The 26,451-nt window shown below is 36.6% G+C and overlaps 1 protein-coding gene and 1 pseudogene across 3 annotated transcripts in view; one reads left to right on the top strand and one right to left on the bottom strand.

Annotated features, from left to right (window-relative positions):
* LOC128865934 (cAMP-dependent protein kinase type II regulatory subunit) overlaps positions 1-26,451 on the top strand; it is a 153,737-nt gene that overhangs the window by 38,075 nt on the left and 89,211 nt on the right. The gene's annotated exons all lie outside the window — the stretch shown is intronic.
* On the bottom strand, positions 25,638-25,756 carry LOC128868967 (5S ribosomal RNA; annotated as a pseudogene).

The following is a 26,451-nucleotide window of genomic DNA, read 5'->3' as shown; positions in this document are numbered from 1 at the left end:
CAGATGTTCGGTGAAGTTCCAGTAGATGCCTCTTCTCTTATCATCTACGGAATTGTGTAGGATGTTATCAGTAACAATAAGAAATAAGATCGGCGAAAGAAAATATCCGTGTCGAACCACTGCCTTGCTTGAGATGCTGTCTGAGAGCGCGCCGCTCTGAAGTATTCTGCAAATTTAAAGAGTCTCAGCATTCTTATCGGTTTTTGATAATTTTTTCCCTGGCGGTATAATGCATTTACTTCATATATTGAATGCATCGATTAGGATACTGTGCAATACCGTCAGGGAAAAATATAAATATAAAAAATAAACGGAATTTTTCCGCAACTTCCACTTTGTATACTAAAATTTATTAAGCTTAAAACTGCATACCTGCTAGGTAGCGCACGGGAACTGGTTGAAGTACCAGTCCGACACCTCCTAAGTAGTATGTACTAAATCACCGCTTTGATACCATTAGAACCTCCAATAGCCAGATATCTACAGAGCTGTAGTGGAGAAAATTGATGGGTTTAAGGTTGGAACACTGCCCCAAGATGTTGAAGAAAGGAGCACCCAGTCTCCTTAATCGCTTAGCTGTCAAACCCTGACATTTACAGCGAAAGTCCTCAACAGTCTACTTCTCTGAGAGGTCCCCACAGCTTCTGAAATGTGGGTTAAATGGTAACCCTAGTTTTTCGGCGATTGTGCTGATCGTCCCATGATCGGTAAAAATAGCTGTGAGTTTGGAAATTGAATGGCGCGGAGTCCCCAAGACTTTCTAAGTCCTCCGTCGGTGTATTGCGGCCACAGATTTTGCGAAATAGCACACGAATAAATGAAGCTCCATCTGTTCTGCGCTTTCCTGGGAAAAAAGTTGTGCAATTCTCCTTTAACAACAGCCACCGGTTGGGAGACCTCTGTGACCAATTCAGTCGACCTCTTCCTGCCAAGCTTATTAGCAAATTCCTTTCCCTCTATCTTCCTATGTCATGCAACTCAGATCAGAGAAATGTTACCTGCGCACACAAGAGATTTGCCATCGTCCTTACAGGAGTTAACTAGTTTGGATCTGCATCATTGCGTCGTCAGAGCTGTGATCGCGGCTAGACTATCGGAAAAAATGTTACTATTCCCTCCCCTTCACGTTCTGTAAGCATTTTGCATGCCTGCAGGATCGCAAACACTTCTGCTTGCAAAACACCTGCAGTATATGGAAATTTTAACAACTAAAATACATTTTCTGATTTTGTGAAAATCAGTGAAGACAGAGGTGCCAGTCTCACTACAGATTGTCCCCTCGATCCAATCCTGTCTAGACCTTCAAACTCTAGTTTGCGGTTAGAGAGATCTGTCCGAAGCTCGGAGAAATACTTTGTTCCCTGCTCCAAAAATTCTACCATGCCCCTTGAAAGATTGTCTTCAGAGGCCAACCTCCTTTAACCTGATTGCACTTTGAGCAGCATAAAAATCGATGGGAAGTAAGTGCAAAACGACATTCAGGGCAGCGCCGGGGCAAGTTTTACATTCTCTGGTGATGCCAATACATTCAGTCCTTTGCACCATCCCCAGTTTAGTGATATTTTAGACCTTCCGAAGAGCTTCCCACCAAAACCAGGCATCCATACATTAAAATTGGCAGTTGCACGATCTGTGGTTTCAGTCACCATTTTTTGCCAACCATAGATTTGTAGGAATAAAAAGCTATGCGGTTCTTCATTGATCGATTTTCAATATGTGGGTTCCAATGAAGGTTGCAGTGGAGGTTCATATTTTTTGTACTGCATACCAAGAATCCACGAATTTGTTTAGAAATTCTAATTAAAAAAAGTGGAATTGTGTTGAAAAGTTTGTGGAATTTTTCAATTTTTTTTGTTAAGTTTTAAACTTGGATTTATATTGTTTTTGTTGCATAATGAGCTATACTTTTATTGAACAGAAAATATTGAATATTCGAAATAAGATAAAAGTAATGTCTAGCCGAAATATTGATGTACTTTCATTTGTCATGGGCTGTACGTTTTTGCGTAAATTGTGAAGCTATAAAAAGAAGATATGGGAAGTCTCGACCTCTTACAGGATGTGCAAAATAATGCTGTGAACTTGTAACAAAACAACCAGTTTTATTTTATCACTCCCACAGAAGGTATGTAAAATATTGGAGTACTGACGGGGCATTGTGAAAGGATGGCTTTATGTTTTTTTTAATTCTACAAAATCGCAAGCTTTTATTTCACTTAAAAAATTAATAATAGAATAGCTGAAATGATCGCCCTCGGCTCCCTCTGTCTTATTGGCTACGCGATAACTGACTGCGCAAAAATAATATCGTGCTCAGTTGTTGCTGCCGCTGGTTGCAGTCTTCTTCTGGGTTGCCATAGGTGTTTGCTTACAATTGTATCTGCTAAAATGGGTTTGGTCCAGAACGAATGCAAAGAAGAAAGGGATGCAATAGAACACCTCCTTTGCCGCTGCCCTGCTCTCAGCAGAACTCGTTACAACTGACTGGGATCGGTATACTTTTCATCGCTCAAGGATTTTTTGACAAAAGTTTATACTGTTTATTAAGACGCGCCAAGGCATGTGTCGCGCGAATTTTTTCACAACAATTTGCTTGAGAGTGCTTTATCTTAGTAACAACCATGCTTCTTCTATATAACGGTATTTTTAAAGCTCAAAGTAGTGGGTGGCGCATTACCCTAGCACCACCACAAACCCATACTCACTGGGTGTAATGGAATTCTAAAAGCCTAAAAGTTAATTGCAATGGCAGGTGGCAGATTCGTAGTCACTTTACTTTTAGTTTAACTTAATACCAGACATTTGCTGAAAAATGTGAACTTCAGCAATGAAACCAAAAACCACCCACTTCACATTTCTTATAGAAGCCTGGCACTGGTCGAAAGCGCTAACGCAAACACTGAAGCGATAAGTAGTCGGAGCGAAGCAATCGCCGTCGGCAGCGAGTGCTTCTTGAAGGCACTTCTTACTCATACAAATATTGTGCCTAGGAGGTATTAATTTTAAGCAAATAACCAACTTCGTTTCTATCGTAACGAATGTACAGCAGCTGTCGGCAAACAAATTAGTCCGTTTGCAGTACATCTGAGCGTCTCGCTGCATGAAAATAGTTTGTTGAGTTGTGTTTTCGGCAGCTACTTTCGACGGCAATAATTGCAATTAGCTGCAGTACATACACTAATAAGTTCGTTTCGGTTTTACAACAGATGGCGTAACTTGATTATTATTCCATCGATCCACATTTCCAAACATTCATTGGAGAGCTACTGTCGTAAGGCACAAACGTCAGTATAAGTTTTTTATTTGAAGTGTAAACAACAATATTTTTACCACACTTGAAAATGTCGAATTTCGTGCCAAATAATGTGTTTTTGCGGGGAATTCTTCTTCATTATTTTAATATGAAGAAAAAAGCAGCCGAAAGTCATCGTATCTTGGTGGAAGTTTATGGTGAGCATGCTCTATCTGAGCGAACGTGCCTGAAGTGGTTTGCACGCTTTAAAAGTGGTGATTTTGGCTTGGAAGACGAAGAACGCGAGGGTGCGCCGCCAAAGTTCATGGATACCGAATTGGAGGAATTGCTCGATCAAGATCCGGCTCAAACGCAAGAAGAGGTTGCAAAAACTTTGGGAGTTGATCAATCAACCATTTCCAAACGTTTAAAAGCCATGGGAATGATCCGAAAGGTAGGCCATTGGGTGCCGTATGAATTGAAGCCAAGAGACGTTGAACGCCGTTTTATGGCATGCGAACAACTGCTTCAACGGCACAAAAGAAAGGGTTTTTTGCATCGAATTGTGACTGGCGATGAAAAGTGGGTCCATTACGACAATCCAAAACGTCGGGCAACGTATGGATACCCTGGCCATGCTTCAACATCGACGTCGGCGCAGAATATTCATGGCCTGAAGGTTATGCTGTGTATCTGGTGGGACCAGCTGGGTGTTGTGTATTATGAGCTACTGAAACCGAATGAAACGATTACGGGGGATGTCTACCGACGACAATTGATGCGTTTGAGCCGAGCACTGCGAGAAAAACGGCCGCAATACGCCGATAGACACGACAAAGTTATTTTGCAACATGACAATGCTCGGCCACATGTTGCACAAGTGGTCAAAACATACTTAGAAACGCTCAAATGGGATGTCCTACCCCACCCGCCGTATAGTCCAGACCTTGCGCCATCCGATTACTATCTCTTCCGATCGATGCAACATGGCCTGGCTGACCAGCACTTCCGTAATTACGATGAAGTCAAAAAATGGATCGATTCGTGGATTGCGGCAAAACCGACCGAATTTTTCACAAAGGGAATCCGTGAATTGCCAGAAAGATGGGAAAAAGTAGTAGTAAGCGATGGACAATATTTTGAATATTAAATTTGTAACCATTTTACGTCAATAAAGTTTCAAATTTCGAAAAAAAACCGCACGAACTTATTCATAGTCCTATTATAATGGGTGTTTTTTCTTTTATAAAAGGGAACTTTAGTTCAAAAAAAAAAATTAGTAACATTTCAGCTTTATTCGCTTTAAAAATATATGACATTTTGTGGGCGCTAATTCCGATGGCGATAATGTGGGTGAAATGCTCTAGAAGGGGGGTCCACAAAATGCGAAATTTGTTAATATTTTTCAGCTTTGATTACTTGCAAGTGCTTACATAGTAATTTTCTGAACAATACTGTGCTGAAATTTGAACATCAGGTACTGATATAGGATTTCAACAGCCGGTTTTGGCAATTATCCTTACCGCAAGTTCTATAAATATAAGTCTACAAAGTCTTCCTGTACATATAAAAGTTTTTCACTGTTAATCACCTTGTTTTTGTGGCTACAAGTAACTGTTAATACAGCTGCATTTCACTAGATTCCTTTTTGGGTTTTGTGAAAACCTAATTTAAGTTTGTGGCGAAAATGTAATGATGTTGCGTATACGCACAGGTGTATCCAATCAAAAATCTATGCGTTGTATAGTAAATATCTATGTAGTAGAAATCTATGTATAGTATACACACTTTTGCTTTATTCTGTAATTAAAAATATCATCCTTCATTTCTCGCTAAATGTTTGTGTTGTGTGTTTGCTTTTCTCGTTAGGCGCTAAAATGATCAATACGGATTTCCAAGCAAAATACTTTTATTACGTTAATAATAATGAAATGTTTGTTTACTTTTCGGCGCTTTCTGCACACTATTGATTTGAGAGCTACTATTTCGGTAATTTATAGAAAATGAATGCGAATTTCATTTATTTATTGCATTATTTCTGTTTTTTTTTTCTTTAGATAGAAAATAAATATGAATTTTTTTAAAATATTAGCTATCTCAATTCTTTGGATATTAAACAGCAAATAAGATAAAGATTAAGATAAAAATAAATAAAAAAAATAAAAATTTGTTTTATGGCAGAACTAGAAAATGCAATAATTTTTTTAAAATGGCGTCTTACCTCAATCATATTTGGCACTTCAGAGTTAGACAGCTGAAGTATGAAATTGAAATTGAAATTTGAATCGGACGAGCGAGGAGCGAGGAGCACCAAGAGATTTAGTGGCTCCTAAAATACTCAGGCTAAAAAGCCCATTGTATTTAGTGCTTTGGACAGAGGGTAGATATTCAAAGAGGGAAGGAGAAAAGTATCAGAGAGAGAGATAGGAAAGAATAGAGACAAAGACAAATCTGTAAATATCCTCCAGTTTTAGAGAACGATTATTACTCATTCTCACGACATCGGAACCCAAAACTCGAGAAAGTGCTCAGTGCTATCCGCCTGCTCCAAGCAAGACAGGCACATCGGCTCCTCAATGATTCCAATGGTGATCATATGCTGACCCCATGGGTTGTGTCCTGTAATAATACAGTGTTGCCCATATTCGACGGACCCGACGGATTTCGATGACTCTTTGGGCCCATTCCAATCGACGAGGCTTGTCCGCAGGCAACAAACTTTGCATCAATTGAATCTTATACGGGAATAAATGCAAATCAATGCGGATAATTCGTTGTAAAGTGGTCCGAGCAATGCCCAACTGCTGAGAACGACGATTTTGGGATGTTCTTGGCGACGTCTTGGTCGGTTTTGATTTGGCCTCTTTGAATTAGAAAAAGCATCACCAGTCGATAACCTTTCGTACAAACGTTTAATGGTGTTCTTAGAAGGCGTACTTTTCACATTATTTAATTTTTGATACGCACGTTGAGTTTTCACAATTGGCTTCTTTTGTTGAATGTAAATTTCAACAATTTGGGAGCGCTCGCGTGGCGTGTACTGTTCCATGGTAAAAATCTGCTTGGACTGACGCTTCCAACGCGGTATGTCATTAAGCGATCTGACGTCCCTGTCAAAAGATACAGGGTTCCTAGATGGGTCAGTCGAATATTGGCAACCCTGTACTGGCCATCAACCGAACGTCTTTCCTTCCAAGTTTTAGTAGAAAGTTTGACAGTTTTCTGTTCGCGCTCGTCACCACCACCGGACGGACCATCGCTCTTTATGTAAATGGCATACAAATCGCTGATCCGATTCATGATTCCTGCGGAACTGATTCCGATTATTGGCTCCAGTGCCTGTGGGGGAACCGCTGATCCTCGGTTGGCCAATTCGTCGACAATTTCATTTCCTTGAACACCGAAGTGTCCTGGAATCCATTTAAGTACAAGCCTTTTTTGTCTTGCAAACTTCTTCTTACATTCTTGAACAATCTTTAAGGTTTGCTTCGCGTTCACCAGGGCTTTCGGTGCAGCGTGACTGTCATTGAAAACTCCAATCTGTTTCCCGCTCCATCTCCTCTCGATTATCCATTCGGCTACTTTCAGGATAGCAAAGATTTCCGTTTGGAAAACAATTGCCATTTCCCCCATAGCAGAGTGATACTTATTACTATCGTTTAAGTATCATCCAGATCCAGATCCTTTTGCATTCTTGGACCCATCGGTATAGAGAAAATATCCGTCAAACCTCCCTACATGCATTCTGGATTGCTCCATTGCGTGACATCAAATTTACTTCCAAATAAAACTATGGGTATCAGGTCGTCTTTAGGTGCCAAAACCAGTGGATACTGCTCAGATAGCAATTTAAAGATTTCTCTATTTCCATATTTATAGAGTCTGCACATTGCTTTTTTTGCTTCCTGTTGTATCTTAAGATCCAAGGGGAGCAAATCAAGCATAGCATTTAGGGCATCACCAGAGGTTGTACTCATGGCACCCGTGATGCATAAACATTCATTTCTTTGCAGCCTGTATAGTTCCCGAAGTGTGGACTTAACCATGCTCCGTCGCCACCAGACCGCAGAGGCGTAAATGACGATTGGTCTGATAAGTGCTGTGTATATCCATAGGACCACAACAGGTTTTCGACCAAAGGCTCTGCGGCATTGCTGAAAAAACCTTAATTCACGATTCACCTTCTGTGAAATGTGTGTCAAGTCCCAAGTCAGATTCTTATCCAAGATTACTCCTAGATGTTTAACTTCATCGGAAAGAGCAAGTGTCACACCTCTCAGTGTTGGAAGACTAAGTCCATCCAGCTGAAGTATACTCGTACAAGTAGAAGGGCAATGAAGCTCCTAAATGTCAAAATAGAGATATTCGGAACTCGAAATCCTTTCCTGTTATTTATTTATTTTATTTTATTTCCTCATTTATTCTTTTAATAAAAGAATTATTTAGAAACAAAATTGGGCGCATAATTTTGTCCCATTTTGTCCATTAGGGACCATTACTCTGCGTGCGAAAAAAAAATCGGCGCTATGTTTTCATTGGAATATTATATTTTAAGACGTTCACCAGAATATTTCGGTAAAACATGCAGATTTATATTACGTGGGGTGGAGTGATTTGAAAATATATCCAGTTTTTTTTTAATTATTTTTCCAAAAAGTCACCTCATATCAAAAGAATCAAAATAAAGAGACTTTTTCTGAAAGATAGATTTCAAGCAAACTTGGAAATTCAGCCAAATATTGACCTTTTTAGACTATTACGGGGTCAAGGTGGTCTAGAATTTTCAAAAAATCAATTCGAAGTCGATATGGGAACACTCAACCTCGTACAAAATTGCCAAAATTAAGATTCTAGAAAAGACTGCAAAATATTAGTTGGAGTACTGACGGAGCTCTGTCTCACGCCACATCACGCACGCAAATTGGGATTAGTTCAGAGCGATGCGTATAACTTGTGCAACAAAGCGAATGCTAGGGGTACTTAGGAACACCTAGTATCATACTTTGCCATTGCCCTGCTATTTGTAGGACTCGACAAATGTGCTTAGGGTTAACATATTTTTCATCCTCGAAGGATATTGCTGACCAAAGGCTGAACGGCTTGCTAAAACTAACGAAGACGTGCATTAAGAATTTCACAGAATAATAGCTTCGACTCCAAATACATAGCACTGGTAATGCAATAGACCCTAGAGGTCTAAGTGACATCTTTTTACAGATCAGCCAGCTCTACCTAACCTCACCTAACCACTCTTTGAATTCATTCGATCTTGAAAAGGTTTAAGTAAAGATCTTTTTGACTGTCCAAAAATAATTTGTTGTCTTAGCAAAAATAATTTTTGAAAAAAAAAATTTTTGAATTTTGAAATTTTTTCTTCCAAAAAATTATTTTTGCTGACAATTTTTTTTTCAAAAAATTTTTTTTTTATTAAAATTTTTTTGTTCAAAATTTTTTTTGACAAAATTTTCTTTTAAAATTTTTTTTTTCAAAAACTCTTTTTTCAATAATTTTTTCTCAATTTTTTTTTTCAATAAAAATATTTTTTTCAATACATTTTTTTTTTCATTGTTGTTCAAAACACATGTTTTTCAATAATTTTTGTTTTTCATTTTTTTTTTGAAACATATTTTTTTCAATAATATTTTTTCAATAAAATTAAAAGAAAAAATAATATTTTCTTTTTGAAAAAAAATTTGTTTTTTTTCAAAAACTTTTTTTGAAATTTTTTCTTTTCAAAATTTTTTTTTTTTAAAACTTTTTTTTCAATAATTTTTTCTCAATTTCTGTTTTTTTTAATAAAAATATTTTTTTCAATACATTTTTTTTTCATTGTTGCTCAAAGCATATTTTTTTCAATCATTTTTTTTTATTTTTGCATGTAAAAGAAGTTAAATAAAAAACCTAAAAAAATTTAAATGTCGTTTTTCATTTTTTTATTGTAAAAAAAAATCCTGAAAATACCCCAAACTTTGGAGCTCTAGACCCCTTAAAACCTCACTGCAAACATATTTTCTCACCCTTTGATCCATTCATGTTCCTTTCACACGGCATCAAAAGTCACATTATTTTAAACCAGTTGATAGATGTTTTAAACGTTCTTATGCAAACCTTTTAAGCTTAAACTTTTCTATCATCTGAGGTGATTTTTCGGAAAAATTCTGTTCTTTGTTTCTAATTCTATAATTTTTTTCTATTTCTCTGAACTTTAGGTGGTATGTCTTTTCAAATTGGTCCAGTGCAAGTAAATTTCAATATTTTTTTCCAATATTTTGGCAGAAGTCTTAGAATATGATAAAGGGTAATCAATTTAAAGGGATCAGATTTAAAATAAAACAACGAAAATTCAATTCTATATTATTTTTGTGTAGTAGTGTTTTGTATTATTTTTAAAATAATCCCTTCCAAATGTTGGCCGCAACTGCGCCGTAATTCGCCGTAAACACCAATTTTGAGTGACTCGCTGGAGGACTTTGGTCGGTATCTCTTGAATAACTTTAGTAATGTTAGTTTCCAATGCCTCAATCGAAGTTGGTTTATACACAAAGCATTTCGACTTTACATGCCAGAATTAAAAGTCCAAAAATGTGATGTCACACAATCTTGGTGGCCAATCCACTGGTTCGAGACGAGAGATTAATTTCTCTCCCAAACGACAACGCAGTAAATCCATTGCTTCATGGGCAAGTAGCGCTGTCCGCCGTTTTATTGGAACCAAATGTTGGCAGATCACGGGCTTCAATCTTCGACATTAAAAAGATGTTTACCATAGCGCGATGGCGTTCGCCATTCACTGTAACATTGGCGCCAGCCTCCTCTTTGAAGAAATATGGGCCGTTGATTCTTTCTCCAGCCCAATGGCCGCACCAAACGGATGTTTTCAACGGATGTAATGGCTGTTCTTGGATGGCTTCGAGTTGCGCTTTAGCCCAAATATGGAAAATTTGTTTATTGACGTAGCTATTAAACCAAAAATGGGCCTCTTCGCTGTAAGTTGGCCTGTGCGCGCGATGAACACTTATTACAGAGCGTTGATTTTCATAATACAATTTTAATATTTGTAAACGCTGTTGGGTCGTGAGTCTTTTCATGATGAAATGTCAAGGAATACTGAAAAAAATGATGCGTACCCAGTTTTTTTAGTGTATTTCTTTATTGCTATTTGTTTTTTAAACAGTAAACAATATTTTTATTTAGAACTACTTAACTCATTTAAGAGACATTTATGAAATGCACCCAGTGATGCAACCATTTACTAATTTTATGATAAATAATAATTTAAACTGATTTAGTATCATATCAGGTCTTTTGTATGCCTTCTCTTGAGTCTGGTGAAGGTTATGGGATTTGCAATTATTCCTGTGCCAAGAGGGTTTGAGTGGGATTGGAGTCGAGTTCACGATGATATGTGCATTTGTGATACAATAAATACCTTTATATCTGTCTCCATTCTTTCCTATTTCTTTCTCTGATACTTTTCTTCTTTCCTCCTTGGCTATCTACCCTCTTGGTGATTTGGGCTTATATTTCGGCCTTCAATTATAGGCATCATTATTTTGAGGAAAAGGAATCCCATTATCATAGAGGCAGTAGGCAAAAGGACGATAGGCCGATATGATTCGACTTTCTCAGCTGGTTTAAATACATAAATACATAAATTTCTGGTATTTTCAAAATTTTTAAGTTTTGTTGAAAATTTGTTGAATTTTTACACATGTCGTACAAAATGTGTAATTTTGACTTATATGAAAATATTTGTAGAATCAATTACCTTTTTATAAAAAATGAAGGAAAATTAAAAAAAAGTAGCTAAAGCAGGTGCCTTTATAATAACGTCGGGTGGTGTATGTTCTTGGGTTTATGTGCTGATGGTACGAGTACAGCTTTCGCTTGCAAACACTTGCGCTTTAGGGTGGCCTTAAAACGTGCAGACGCCTTGAAGTGATTGTCACATATACATACATACATACTTTTCTTGTTGTTGGCGTCAGTTTTACGTGGCAAGCAAATTCTCACTGTTTCTGATTTACAGACATGATACATCGCTCAGTACGCTGAATATGGAGACCCTACTTTTGTTTTTTATTTCAGTTTCAGTCTTACACTCCTTAGAAAAATTATAAACAACTTTTATTTCTTGAAATCGCAAATTCCTCACCAGCTAAATTACTCACTATCTCAGAAGCTCGAATTGCATAAACAAGCGCATAATTGCTGATTTCGCGGAACAAAAATTTCTGGTATTTTAAATCACACAAAAAAGTGTGAAAATGTCTTGAAATTCACATTTTTAACTGTTAATGAAGAAAACAAAAAAAAAATCCAATTCTCATATTTCATGTACTCACGAAATATTTGAGCTTTACAAAACAAGTGCGCCCGAGGAAATTGGATATGTTATGTTTTTCGGCATCTGCCAGACAAATGAGACCTGACAACATAAGCCACACGTGTGTACATATGTACATTTGTATGTATGTAGGTATGAACAGTGGCGCGCGGCATGTTAATTTTTCTTTTTTTGTATTTACAATATTTTTCGGGTGCATTTTTTGTTGTTGTGTAATTCAGTCTTCAACCAAAATCATATAAATCAGGCTTTGGAACTCGGTCGAAAATTTAGGAAAATTCTAGAAATTTTCATGTTTTTCTTTTTTTTCTGTAACAAATGCAATTTGTAAGAACAGGAGTAAATTTTTTTAGATTTTTTTTTGCGAACTTTCTTTCTTACATCTTCCTCAAATTATAGAAAATAAAATAGAATAAATTGCAAAAGAACGTCAAAAAGTTCTGTTTTTCTGCGACTTTTCTACTTTTACGATTGCCCAGTCGACCATCGGCACCACAGAGTTGTGTGACTCTGCACAGCACATCTACGCCTATCACCGCTAGCCAATTGCGAGCACGCGGAGGGCACGGTATGTTCTTAGCCAGAATAAGCTTAACTTTTAAGCCTTCCGGTGCGATGCAGATTTCAGCCACGCTTCCTTCGAGAACAACCCCGTCGTCACCGCGTTATCGTCATCCTTAACAAACTCGCTAAATGGTCGTTATTTCTTCCCAGCTGCTGGACACCTTAGATCTCTTCGCTGACTAATCGATCACGTCCTATGATCTGTTTCTTTTCATCACTAGGCCTTTTTTGTTGTTGTCTTTTTTGAGCTTTTTACATATGAATTCTTCATATTCCTTGGTATTTTGTTTTGTCAGCCGCGTTGCGTTCATCAGTTGCTCCAGCGAGCTCATGTTTAGCAATCCTTCTCAAAATGAACCGCGTCTTCGTGCAGCGAGATGTCTTGATGAGGCCCTCTGTCTACTCGCTTTTGTAACGTTTTTGGTTGACATTTTTGGAGTATACGAGTATATGTATTATATTGAGCATAACATGGAACCGTATTCCTTGTTCGATATTACGGCAACACGTCGCCAATGCATCGAATTAACGAGATTTTCACATCGTTCCTTTAGTATCGATTTCCCTGCACGCTCTGCTGTTTCCCAAAGCTGATTGTTATTTGTGGGATGAGCATCAGCAACTGCCTCCTTCACATCACACCACAAATACGCTATTGGATTGAGGTCTGTAGACTGAACAGGTTATTTCATGACCTCAACCATATTTCTCTGAAACCACAACTACGCCAACAACAAAATATCTCTCCATTTCTCGGTGGATCAATCGAAGTCCTCATTTGCAAACTTTGTGCCACATGACTTTTAGCTAGTAATGCCACTCTTCTTGGGCTACGGGCTGACAAGTGATGTTCCCGCAAACGTCTACGAGTAGTTTCCATGCTTGGCTCCAGTTCCAGTAATCTTTTAACTTTTATTAGGAGGTGCGAAAGGTTTGATCTTTGAATGCCTGACCACGACCAGTTGGACACGCCGAGTGCAGTCAAGTCCTACTCCACCTGATCTTTCCAACGCAAAGGAGGCCTCCTTCTTCATCTGCTACCAACAGCTGGTACCGCATCGAAAATTTCAGAACCGGGGCGTTTGTATCCATTCGGACGACATGACCCAGACAACGTAGCCGCTGGATCTTTATTCGCTGCGCAAGCTTCTGCGCCATATGGGCATAATGATAACCTTGTAGAGTGTAAGTTTTATTCGTCGAGAGAGGACTTTACTACTCAATTGCCTACTTAGTCCAAAGTAGCACTTGTTGGCAAGAGAGATTCTACTTTGGATTAAAAGGCTGACATTGTAATCGATGTTAATGCTGGTTCCTAAATAAACGAAGTCCTTTACAACCTCGAAGTGATAACTGTCAACAGTGACGTGGGTGCCGATACGCGAGTGCGCCAACTGTTTGTTTGAAGACAGGAGGTACTTCGTTTTGTTCTCGTTCACCACCAGACCCATTCAATTTGCCTCTTTATCCAGTTTGGAGAAGGTAGAACTAACAGCGCCGTTGTTAAGGACGATGATATCGATGACGGTGCTGCTGGTGTTGAGCAACGTCATCTTGCAAAGCCGTATTCGTTTTGTGGGGATACCAAATTCAGACATCGCGGCATACAGAGAACTCCTTTTCCTACTGGTGAATGCAGCTTTGAAGTCGACGAAAAGATGTTGTGTGTCGATTCTCCTTTTCCAAGATTTGGCGTATTGTAAGTACTCGGTCGATGGCAGACTTTTCAGGTCTAAAACCCCACTGATAAGGTCCAATAGGTTGGTTGACGGCTGACTGGCTGATTAGCCAATAAAAATAAATAAATAATTAGCACGTACACTTCTGTTAGGTCTTTGGCCGAGTTGTTCCATAAATTTAGGAACCTACATCGACTCCGAGCGGCCAATGGTTTTTTAGGAACAACTTTTTCATGACAGAAATCCATTCGGAGGTTTGCCATTGCCTGCTGAGGGGTGACCGCTATTAGAAAAAACTTTTTACACTTGAAAATAAATGAAATTACGCCACCAAGTGCCAGCGTATATAGTTATTACGGCACTTTTTTTATTGAACTCTGCCCATAAAATAGCATTTTAAGGAGAATACAGCACAACAAAAGACAACGGGAAAAAACTAAGTTATGTGCGGCACTACCACTACTATTATTTTGACCACAACTGTATGCATGAAAACCTTATTGCTGCGTTGAAGCGAGCATAAAAATGCCATAAAAAGCATAGAATGTAATTATAAATAATCATAGTAGTCGTATTACTCGTCTAAAATGAGCCAAACAAATTACGTATTTCATCGGCCACTCATCGTCAGACAGTCGTCGATGACAACCCGTTTATAGACAAGTGGCTGGTACTCAAGATACTCATTACTGCACGGCAAGTGGCTAGTGGCGGAGGTGCTCGCACTTTAACAGCAGCGCAACGTCTCAAATCCAGACAGCTGCCGTCGCCGCCGACGGGCTACTGTTTCATTTGAACAACAACAGAAACAAGAGAATGAACTTTGAAAAAATAAAATAAAAATCAACAACAACAAAAGCAATTTGTTAACAGCAATTTGCATTGTAATTTGATGCCCCTAAGGTTGCTTTGTATTTGTTGTTTGTATCAACACTAATAACAACAAAGAATATAACGAAGGTGTTGACAGCAGGTTGCGCATATGCTGTAGGATTTTTTGTTATATTTGATTCAATTTTTTTATTTTATTTTTTTGTTTGGCACATATTTATTTTTCCTTTACTCTACTTCATTTCACTTTCGACGAAAATTGCGCTCGGTCACGTACAGTTTTACACCATTTGCTGGGTGGAGTAGTGAGGTGTGAATATTTATTTCGCTCAAAATTAAATTTCAATTGCACTTACGAGCAAAAACACAAGAAAAAAAATATTAAATTTGAAAAAATACTTTTTGACGCCACGTCGCTTAACAAATGTTAACAGCCCCGAAATATGTATTTACATGCACATACATACATACATACGTACATATGTATGCATGTGCAAACAAGCAAGCACAACAATCGAAATGAGTAACAGCCGAAGGCGCTGGTGATGCATGTGAAATTTTTATATTTTATTACGTGAATTAATGCGAAAAAACGTTTATCGGATTAATTAGCGCGAGACGCGCGATTTGCTTGATTTTGAAGAAGAAATACTTTTACATTTTATATTTCAGCACCGTATTTTTCCTCAGAAATTATTTTGAAAGCCAAATATTCATTTCTGTGCATAAATGAATGGATTTTAATTTGAATGCACAGTGAAGCCTCGATAAAGCAAACTTAAAGGGGTTGAACAAATGTTTTCTTATATTCGCAATGGGCGAGGGTTTAAATGAAGTGTTTCACATAGTTTTCGCACTCTTGGCTTAAAACTGAATAACTGTGGATCTTTAAAACGGGTTTAATCATTATGTAAAATATAAAAAAAATTAAAATAAATATAGTAACAGGTTAACTACACAACACGGCGGGCTGTGCTCGGTAGCGGGTAAGAGGAAAAAAAATTATAATTACCGCGCAGAGAGCCAAAAAATGAACAGAAATAAAGGGTTTTCCAATTGCAGGTATTATTTTGAATAGCCCCCTATTTCGGTAGATGTCACTTTTGAAGCTGTCATTTTTTGATATTTGACAAGTAGAAACTACGACATTAATAAAAATGGAACGAGACACGCTTAAACAACAACAAACAGCATTCTCTTCTTCTTCTTAATTGGCGCTATAATCGCTTACGCGATTTTGGCCGAGTTTAAGAAAGCGCGCCAGTAGTGTTTTTTTCTCGTGCTAACCGGCTCCAATTGGACACACCAAGTGAAGCCAAGTCCTTCTACACCTGATCTTTCCAACGCTAAGGAGGCCTTTCCCTTCTTCTGCTACCACCAAGTCCTTCTTCACCTGATCTTTCCAACGTAGAGTAGGCCTTCCTCTTCCTCTACTACTACCAGCTGGTACCGCATCGAATACTTTCAAAGCCGGAACGTTTGTATCCAATCGGACGACATGACCCAGCCAATGTAGCCGCTGGATCAAACAGCATTGAAATTATTAAAATTCACTATAAAAATGGTGAAACTTGGCAGAGACGGTTCGTAAAACTGGAACATTTTTGGGTCATCGTGAAGCACTTTGTCGGACCGTAATACAGAAATGGCGAAAAAATTCGAGCTGTTGGGACAAGTTAGTGATGTGAGGAATAAAACTCGTGCACGTCCGAAATATTGCTGTTGTAGCCGAAAGTGTTGAAGAAAACCCAAGTTTGTCCATTCCTCGTCGTTCTTTGGAATTAGGCATTCCGCAAACGTCATTACAACGCCTTAAGGTTTATAAAGTCCAGTTAACACAAGAACTCAAGCCGACCGATCATCAACAACGTCGTGTCTTTGCTGATTGGGTCGTTGAAATGCGTGAAAATGATCCGGAATTCCATTGAAAAATCATCTTAAGTGAGGAGGCTCATTTCCACCTCGGTGGTTTCGTCAACAAGCAAAATAGTCGGATCTGGAGCTCAGAAAATCCAAGAGTTATTGTTGAAAAGCCTCTCTATCCTCAACGTGTGACTGTTTGGTGCGGTCCGGCGGAGTCATTGGACCTTGCTTTTTCGAAAATGAAGCTGAAGCAACAGAAACCAAGAATGCAATAGGATCTGGAGCCGTATGATACTTAAACGATAGTAATAACGGAAATCAATAACGGATCACAACGGAAATTTTTGCCATCCTGAAAGTAGCCGAAAGGATAATCGAGAGGAGATGGAGCGGGAAACATATTGGAGTTTTCAGTGATAGTCGGGCTGCACTGAAGGTCCTGGAGATCGCGAAGCAAACCTCAGAGATTGTTCAAGAATGTAAGAAGAAGCTTAATTCTGTCGCAAGACAAAACAGTCTTACACGTATATGGCTTCGAGGACACTCTGGTGTTCATGGAAACGAGATTACCGATGAATTCACCAACCGGTTCCCCCATACGGACCTGAGCCAATAATTTGAATCAGTTCCGCAGAAATCATGAATTGAATCAGCGATTATGTATGCAATTTACAAAAAAAAAAGGCGATGTTCCGGTCTAGAACGCTGCGGAACTGCTGTGTTTTGTGACAAATCCGAACAGAAAACTGTCAAACTTTCTACTAAAACTTGGAAGGAAAGACGTTCGCTTGATGGTCGGTATTATTACAGAACGCAATCCATGGGGTCAGCATATGACCACCATTGGAATCATTGAGGACCCGAAGTGTCTGTCATGCTTGGAGGAGGCGGATGGCAGTGAGCACTTTCTCTGTCAGTGTCCTGCCTTTGCTAGAGCAAGACTACGAATTTTGGGTACCGATGTCGTGAGAATAAGTAATATTTGCTCTCTAAAACTAGAAGATATCTACAGATTTGCCAAAGAATCTGGAAAGTTCTCACAGGACTAACTACTTCTGTGTCTGTCTCTGTTTCTATTCCTGTCTCTTTCTCTGATACTTTTCTCCTTTCCTCCTAAACTATCTGCCCTTTTTCCAGAGCTCTAAATACAATGGGCTTTTTAGCCTGACTGTTTTACTAGCCACCAAATCTCTTGGAGCTGCTTGGCTCGCTCTATTCAAATTTCAATTTCACTACACTTCGTGAATTTTTTTTTTGCGAACGAGGGGACTTAAAATGCCTTAGGAAAGCTGCCGTCGCAATGCGGATACTAAAAAACTCCCCCACGTTTAGAACCACTTTCGCATTACTGCAGACTGACGTTCCATCTTCCTCATTACAAAGTTTATGTATACTTGTATGCTTGCTTCCAGGCCCCGGAGAATCTTTCCGGAGAATCATCCGGAGAATCTTTCCGCGAAACCACAGATGATTTCCCAAGTTTCCTGCTTAGCATCCTGTCGATTACATTTTCAGTGGTTATGTAACCGACTGCATTCTCCAGCGTTCGACGTTCTTGTTTCCGGCTTAGTCACCGTATGTGCATCTCGGGTTTTTGCATTTCCCTATTTTAAACAGGTATTTCTGAAATACTCGTGCTCCGAAAGCATTTGGCAGCGAGGTTCCTGCAGTTCCATTTGACGACGTCTTTTATTAGCCAAACCATCCATCTGCCACGTGTTTCGGTTGACCAGCGGTATTGCCATAGCTTTATCGTTTCGTTCTTTATTTCGCGCGCTGCAAGTCCGTTCTTTCTTCCATCCTCTCGTTCTTTAATGCCCATAACTTTTTCCTCTCAAAGGCTAGCAAGTCTCTCGGTATTTCACTACTTAGCACTTGAGCAGCTGGCCCTGATACTGTGCGGTAGGCAGACAAAGTTCTCAGAGCTGCCGTTCATTGCACCGATGCTGGGAGCTCTCACACCGGTGATTTGCCTTAAGCGCATTTGCCCACAGCTCAGATCCGTAACCGTCATTATTTCCCGTTTCCTTTGAGTTGGTCCCCGTATGTTTGCCATCAGTCTACTGAGTAGGAATGCCATCTTACCGGCTTTCTCTGCTACGTGTTTTATTTAGGCCCAGCAGGTTAATCTTGAGTCCTGTCGTATGCTTAAGTACTTTAGAACCTTTTTTGTGGTTAGCGTATTTGAGCAATTTTGCATGCTAACTTCTAACGAGATGTGCTTCTTGGTTAGAAGTATTAGCTCCGTTTTCTCTGTGGCTGGTTTGAATCCATGTGAATCTAGCCACGTTTGTGTCCATATCATGACTTGGTTAAGTTTTCTACGGGATTCTTCACGGTTTCGAGCTGTGATGATTGCGAACATTTCTATATTGTGCTAATGTGCTACAACTTGGGACCGACAATTGATCCTTGTGCCGCTACGGATGTGACATCCTTACAACGAGAACCCTCTGAAGTTGGATAGATGAGTGTGCGGTCTCGCAGGTAATTCCTTATTATGCGATGTAACGCTATTGAAAGCCTTCCTTACATCTTAGTTGGCAAGGAGGGCGGGCTTTGCTTCTGGATTGAATACTGCCATGTTGCGCTGCTCCTACGCTATTTATAACAGTTTCGGTTGTCCCTGTTGTAGACTTGCCGCGTCTAAAGCCGTGCTGTCTTACTGATAGTCCTCCGGCCGGTTATCTAGGGCTCCAGCCAGTTGAGGCATCATCTATCTTTCAAGGAGCTTGCCTGCTATGTCGAGCATATGTACCTAAGGGCCCATGTGCTGATGGGAGGTTCGGGATGCCTTTTCACTTCAGCTTACTAGCAAGAGTTGCTGCTTTTTCGAGATTTCTGCGAAAATTTCAGCTCTTAGGTAGGCGTTTCTGCGATCTCCTTGATGGCTTCAACGGATACTCCATCTGGTATTGATGCCTAGTTGTTTTTGAGTTTGCTTGCAGCTAACTGGAAATCCTCGCTGGTGAATAGTGGAGGCTCTTTTGTCACGTTTATTTGGTACTCAGCGCCTTCACTTCGTAAACATAAACGAAAATTCATACTCTAATAACTATGCACAGAATGCGCCGATTTGCACAGGCTCCGTTTTTGGGCAATTGTAAACTTATGCGGTATTCAACGAGAACAAATTTTCTAGATGACCAAATGCTTATGCAGTATCAAATGTATTCTAGTCCCGCTAATACCCAAGGATGTCTTTATCTCGTGATCTGTCGTGCAGTATCGATTGATTCTGGTACAACAACCGTTTTCGGACTGCCTTCACGAAATTCATCCAGCAAAAACATCGACGGCCACGTTGGAACCCGTAGTGTCGCTTCAACGTCAATAGTGGAAGTAAGTTGATGAATGTACTTCTATCTCGATAATCCACGTCGAAAAACATAACAAATCATCGCACAAAAATTTTCGCCAGTTAATTCCATCTTTTTGGCGAGATTAATTTTTTAACTCACTGAAAAGAGAACAAATGCAGCTCGTGAGTGAAGGCGTCACTTGTAGGTTTATGTTAAAAAAATACCAAACTTTTTGATGAAATTATCGAATTACAACTCAGCGCATGCAGTGTTGTAAAGGCGACTCTGCTAAAAGGCAACCCACGTATTTGTGTTTTTATGCATTTGTAAGCAGCAGCTTTATTTGAACATTGCGATCTCACAGTGATTATGTCTCCATTAGGTTCATAGTAAAAAAAGCAATAATAGTAATAACAATAAAATCGCACGAACAACGGTAATCAACAGCATTTAATATGAAACGCGCTGCAATAAAACACCACGAAAGTTCAAAATTGTACGTACAGCCCGTAAAAAAAATATAGTACCTCCACATTTTTGCAAGTGTTGACTATTTGTTTGTGCAACTTTTTATTTAAATTAATTTCATATAAAAAAATATAGTTGATTTTATAATAAATTGAATAGTAACCAAGGCTTCAGCACTGCATCAAATTTATAAAAATTTAAGAAAATTGAATCAATTGAATTTTTAATCAGAATTTTCTGAAAATTTTTGAGTAAGCAGTTTTATGGCGCATTCGATTTTGGTTTAAGAAAATACAAGTTTGAAAAGCCTCAAACTGTGTTCGAAGTTTATAAAAATTTGAAAAATTGTCATAAAAATTTAAACATTTTAATCAGAATTTTCTGAAAAATTCCGAGTAGGCAGTTTCATGGCCCATTCAATTTGGTATAACAAAATATAAATTTGAAGTGGCTTAAACTTTGATCAAATTTTATAGAAATTCGAAAAATTTTCATAAAAATTTCAAAATTTTTTATCAGAACGTAGGTTTGAAGTGGCTCAAATTTTTTCCAAGTTTATAAAAATTCGAAAAATTTTCATAAAAATTTCAAAATTTTTAATAAGAATTTTTTGAAATTTTTTGGGTATGCAGTTTTATGGCCCACTCATTTTTGCTATAACAAAATACAAGTTTGAAGTGACTCAAACTTTGTTCAAAATTTATAAAAACTCGAAAAATTTTTATAAAAATTTCAAAATTTTTAATCAGAATTTTCTGAAAATTTTTGGGTATGCAGTTTTATGGCCCACTCATTTTTGCTATAACAAAATACAAGTTTGAAGTGACTCAAACTTTTTTCAAAATTTATAAAAATTCGAAAAATTTTGATAAAAAGTTCAAAATTTTTATTCAGAATATTCTGAAAAATTCCGAGTATGCAATTTCATGGCCCTCTCAATTTTGGTATAACAAAATATAAGTTTGAAATGGCTCAAATTTTCTACAAAGTTTATAAAAATTTGAAAAATGTTCATAAAAATTTGAAAAATTTTAATCAGAATTTTCTTAAAAATTTCGGTTAAACCACTCAATTTTGGTTTAACGAAATACAAATTTGAAGTGGCTCAAATTCTGTTTCAAGTTTATAAAAATTCGAAAATTTTTCATCAAAATTCCAAAATTTTTAATCAGAATTTTCTGAAAATTTTTAAGTATGCAGTTTTATGGCCCACTAAATTTAGGTATAACAAAACATAAGTTTTAAGTGGCTCAAACTTTGTTCAAAATTTTAAAAAATTTTCCAATTTTCATCAAAATTTTTAATCAGAACTTTCTGAAAAAATCCGAGTACGCAGTTTTATGACCCACTCAATTTTGGTTTAATAAAAAATAAGTTCGAAGAGGCTCAAAACTCCCACTGGTTTTGATAATTTTTTTTCTTGACGATGTTGCCCATTTTCTCGATGTAAAAAAAAGGTTTCGCAGATTCGTTAAATGGAAAAAATGCGCGACATCGTCAGGGATAAAAGTTATAAAAATCAAAGGAGTTTTCGAGCAACTTCGAATTTGCAGTTTTTTATGCTAAAATTCAATTGGCATAAACCTGCTTACTTGAAATTTTTTTTTTAAATTCTGATTAAATTGTTTTAAAATGTTGATCAAATTTTTTTTTAATTTTTACAATTTTTTAACAAAGTTTGAAACTCAGATTAATGTGACATTTATTATAAAATGAATTATTTTTTCATACATAAAAATTTTCATTCAGAAATAAATAACTAAATAGTCAAAGCTCGCCAAAATGTTGAGGTGCTATAATATTTTCGTGGGCATAGATTCGCGTTTGACAACAAAATTTGCATACAATTGCAAATGTCACAGGCCAGTCGCCGCCGCCGCCGCATCGCATTGCTAGTGGCGCACTTTAGAAGTCAGTCGGAAAAGGGTGCACAGAATTCCATTGAAATTTGTATGCAAGCCTGCGTGAATTGTTGTTGCTGCTATTCAACGAATTTCTGCGATTGACGCAATGCAAGCATGCATGCACACAGCCCCGCGTGCGGAAAATAGTTTCACACGTTTGCCGGCGTAATGTCAATGTCAATAACAACCAAAAACACAAAACATTAAGTACAGCTAATGATTTGTTGTTGTAAGTCTACTCGTAGTAGTAGTAATAATTGTTTCTTCATGGGCAATGACAACTACAGCTTTTGGCCCTGATAATCCAATGCAAAACCTGAACTTAGATGTATAACTGGGAGTACGCACACAATTGCACGCATTTCAGTACACCTGTGTGTACAATAATAGTAGTTTCGACAATTTTTTTTACAGTTTAAAATGCTTTATAAAACAACACAAGCCTTATATATTGGAGTTTAAAACTTTGCACAAAATTAAAACAAATTTTAAAATTTTTATTCGGAATATGTAAAAAAAATGTAGGTAATAAAATAATTATAAATAAGGTTGAAATTTGAGGTTGCTAAAAAATTACGTTTTGAGAACTTTTTTTTAGGTTTTTATTTTTTTTTACGTTAACAGATTTTCATAAATATTTTAAAGGTTAGGTATTAAAATTATTATTTATAAATGAGGTGAAAATTTGAGGTGGGTCCAAAAATTGCGTTACTATTTTTATTACTCTTTTTGTCAACAGGTTTTCATAAAAAATTCAAAGATTTTGGCGAAATTTGTAGAACAGTGAGGTTAAAATTTGAGGTGGTTCAAAAAATGTGTTATTTTCGAGAATTTTTTATGTTTTTTGTTTTTTGTTCAACAGATTTTCATAAAAATTGTAAAGGTTAGGTATTAAAATTAAATATAGAGTTTGGTTTTTTTTGTTGCCAACAGGTTTTCATAAAAATTTTAAAAGTTAGGTATTCAACTTATTATAAATGAGGTTAAAATTTTAGGTGGTTCAAAAAATGTGTTATTTTTGAGAATTTTTTTATGTTTTTATTTTTTTTTTAACAGATTTTCATAAAAATTTTAAAGGTTAGGTACTAAAATTATTATAAATGTGCTTGAAATTTGAAGTGGTTCAAAAATTGTGTTATTTTTTATTATCGTTTTTGTTTTTTTTTTTTTGTCAACAAGTTTTCATAAAAATTTCAAAGATTTTAGGGGAAATGTGTAGAACACAATGGGGTTAAAGTTTGAGGTGGTTCAATAAATGTATTATGTTTGGGAATTTTTCAAATTATTATAAATGAGGTTGAAATTTGAGGTGGTTCAAAAATTGCGTTATTTTTTTATTATTGTTTTGTTGTCAACAGGTTTTCATAAAAATTTCATGGATTTTAGGCGAAATTTGCAGAACAGTGAGGTTAAAATTTGAGGTGGTTCAAAAAATGTGTTATTTTTGAGAATTTTTTGATTTTATTTTTTTTCAACAGATTTTCATAAAAAATTTAAAGGTTAGGTATTAACCGTCAGGTTATTAGAAATGAGGTTGAAATTTGAGGTGGTTAAAAAATAGCATTATTTTTTTTTATTATTGTGTTGGTTTTTTTGTTGTCAACAGGTTTTCATATATTAAAAATCTCTAAGATTTTTGGCGAAATTTGTAGAACAGTAAGATTAAAATTTGAGGTGGTTCAAAAAATGTGTTATTTTTGAGAAGTTTTTTATATTTTTATTTTTTTTTAACAGATTTTCATAAAATTTTTAAAAGTTAGGTATTAAAATTATTATCAATGAGGTTGAAATTTGAGGTGGTTCAAAAATTGCGTTATTTTTTTATTATTGTTTTTCTTTTTTTTTTTTTGTTGTCAACAGGTTTTCTTAAAAATTTCAAAGATTTCAGGCGACATTTGTAGAACAATGAGGCTAAAACTTGAGGTGGTTCAAAAAATGTGTTATTTTTGAGATAAGTTTTTGTTTTTCAACCAAGTTTCATAAAAAATTGAAATAGTTTAGACGGAATTTTTAGAAAACTTGTAGGTATTAAAATTATTATAAATAATTTGTGGCTGTTCAAAAAATTGTGTAATTATTGAGAATTTGTTTATAGTTTTCTTTTTGTTTATGAAGAAAAAATGTTCATGAATAAAACATTTTCATAAAAATTTCAAACATTGCAGTCGAAATTTGTAGAAAACCGGCAGGTTAGGTATTAAAATAATTTTAAAAAAGGTTGAAATTTGTGGTGGTTCAAAATTTGCATTATTTTTGAGAACTTTTTTATGTTTTTTTTTTTTCGTTTTTCAACAGTTTTCATAAAAATTTCTAACGGTTTAGTCGAAATTTGTAGACAAATTATAGATATTACAGTAATTATAAAATAAATAAAGTATTTAAATATAAATAATTATAATTATAGTTCAAAAATTTCATTATATTTGAGATTTTGTGTTTGCTCGCGGTCTTTTGCATTTTCTCCATATAAAAGAAATTTCGATTATTCCCTATACGGAAGTATGTAAATGCGTAGCACCATAACAAAAAACAAAAAATAATCAAATAACAATGCGCATTTCATCATCACCATCATGGCTCCTCGAGCTCCCCGGCGCCTAGGTCTGCCTCGGTTCCGCTCACCCTAGGGATTCCAGTGTAGTGCTTGCCGGCTGATCTCCATACCTTCCTTGCGTAGTGCCTCCACGAGTTTCGAGCCACTTTAAACTCACACAATTGTATAATAAAATTTAATAGAATATACAACTGTATACCCAAAAGTTAAAAAAAAACTGTTCACTATAAAGCTTGAAATTATGATAAACATTTTTTGAATTTTATTAAATTAAGTATAAAGTTGGAAACTTGGAATTATATGACTTTTCTTGTAGTATTAACCATATTTGTATGAAAAAATTAGAAAAATTGTAAATAAAATATAAATAAATAGTCACAATTTTACTAAATGCTGCTTTTTATATATACATTTATATTTTTTTTTGTTTTTTGCTTTTTCATAAAAACACTCATATAAGCATTTTTCTTTCATGTAATAAATAGACAAATGACGAGAGAATAATGAAAAAAAAAAAACAATCACGAATCAAGGCGATTTTTGAACGACTTTAAACTACCACTTTATTAATGGTAAATTGAATGGGCTTTAAAACTGCAAACTCAACACTTTTCTAAAGATTCTAATTAAATATTTTTATGCCAATTTTTTCAAATTTGTCAATTGTTGTAGGCGAACAAAACCCGGAGTTCCCAAGCGGTCCCCCATCCAAGTACTAACCGCGCCCGACGCTGCTTAATTTTAACGCGAGAATAAGTGAAAAAAAATGTCACGAACCAACGCGATTTTTGAACGACTTCCAATTACCTCTTTATTAAAGTTAAATTGAATGTTAAAGATTGCATTTGAAAATTTGTATGACAATTTTCTGAAATTTGTTAATTATTATTGTAGACCAACAACACGCGGCGTTTCCAAGTAGTCCCCCATCCAATCACTAACCGCGCCCGATGCTGCTTAACTTCGGTGATCAGACGAGACCCAATGTTTTCAGCGTCGTAGGGTCGTTGACAAAATTCTTTGAAGTATTGTGAATTTTGCACAAAATTTGGAGCTTTGATTTATGTGTAAGGTTTTTGCTATAGTTTTATTAAAAAGTAAAGAAGAAATTTATTATGAAATATTATATATTGCAATTTTTGTAATAACATTAAGTGACTTAAATAAGCGAGCTCAATTGTATGCAGAGTATGAGTACCTAGGCAAAATAGCTGAAATTTGTCAAATGCAACGCTCGTTAGTTGAGCATCCTTGTATGCAAGGCCAAATAAACGAACGCATTTACAAGCACACACACGCATACGCACTTACAAATATACGAATGTCTATTTCATACACATTTATATGTAATCGCATGTACATTTACAACACATACTATATCAACACTTGTGCGTGTGAGCGTCTAAATGTGTATATCAAACAGAAAACCAGCAAAGCCAGTTAAACATTTAGACAACTATTGCAGAAACGCCAATAGACAACTACTTGAAGTGACAGTTAGTTGGCTTACAATTCAAGTCATAGACAGTGAGTGAGACATATAATGCGTCACAATGCAAACAAGAGCTCAGGCGCAAACATAACGCACTAAAATAGTTACTCATACGCTCAAGTGCATCAACTGAGCACTACGAGCACAAAGAGTGGGAGGAAATGAGGGAAAGAGTAAACAAGCAGCTGGTTAGCAACTGCAGTGTCATTGTTTGA

This window comes from Anastrepha ludens, chromosome 6 (assembly GCF_028408465.1).
Source record: "Anastrepha ludens isolate Willacy chromosome 6, idAnaLude1.1, whole genome shotgun sequence".
Classification (NCBI taxonomy): domain Eukaryota; kingdom Metazoa; phylum Arthropoda; class Insecta; order Diptera; family Tephritidae; genus Anastrepha; species Anastrepha ludens.
This window is presented reverse-complemented; position numbering and strand designations above follow the sequence as displayed.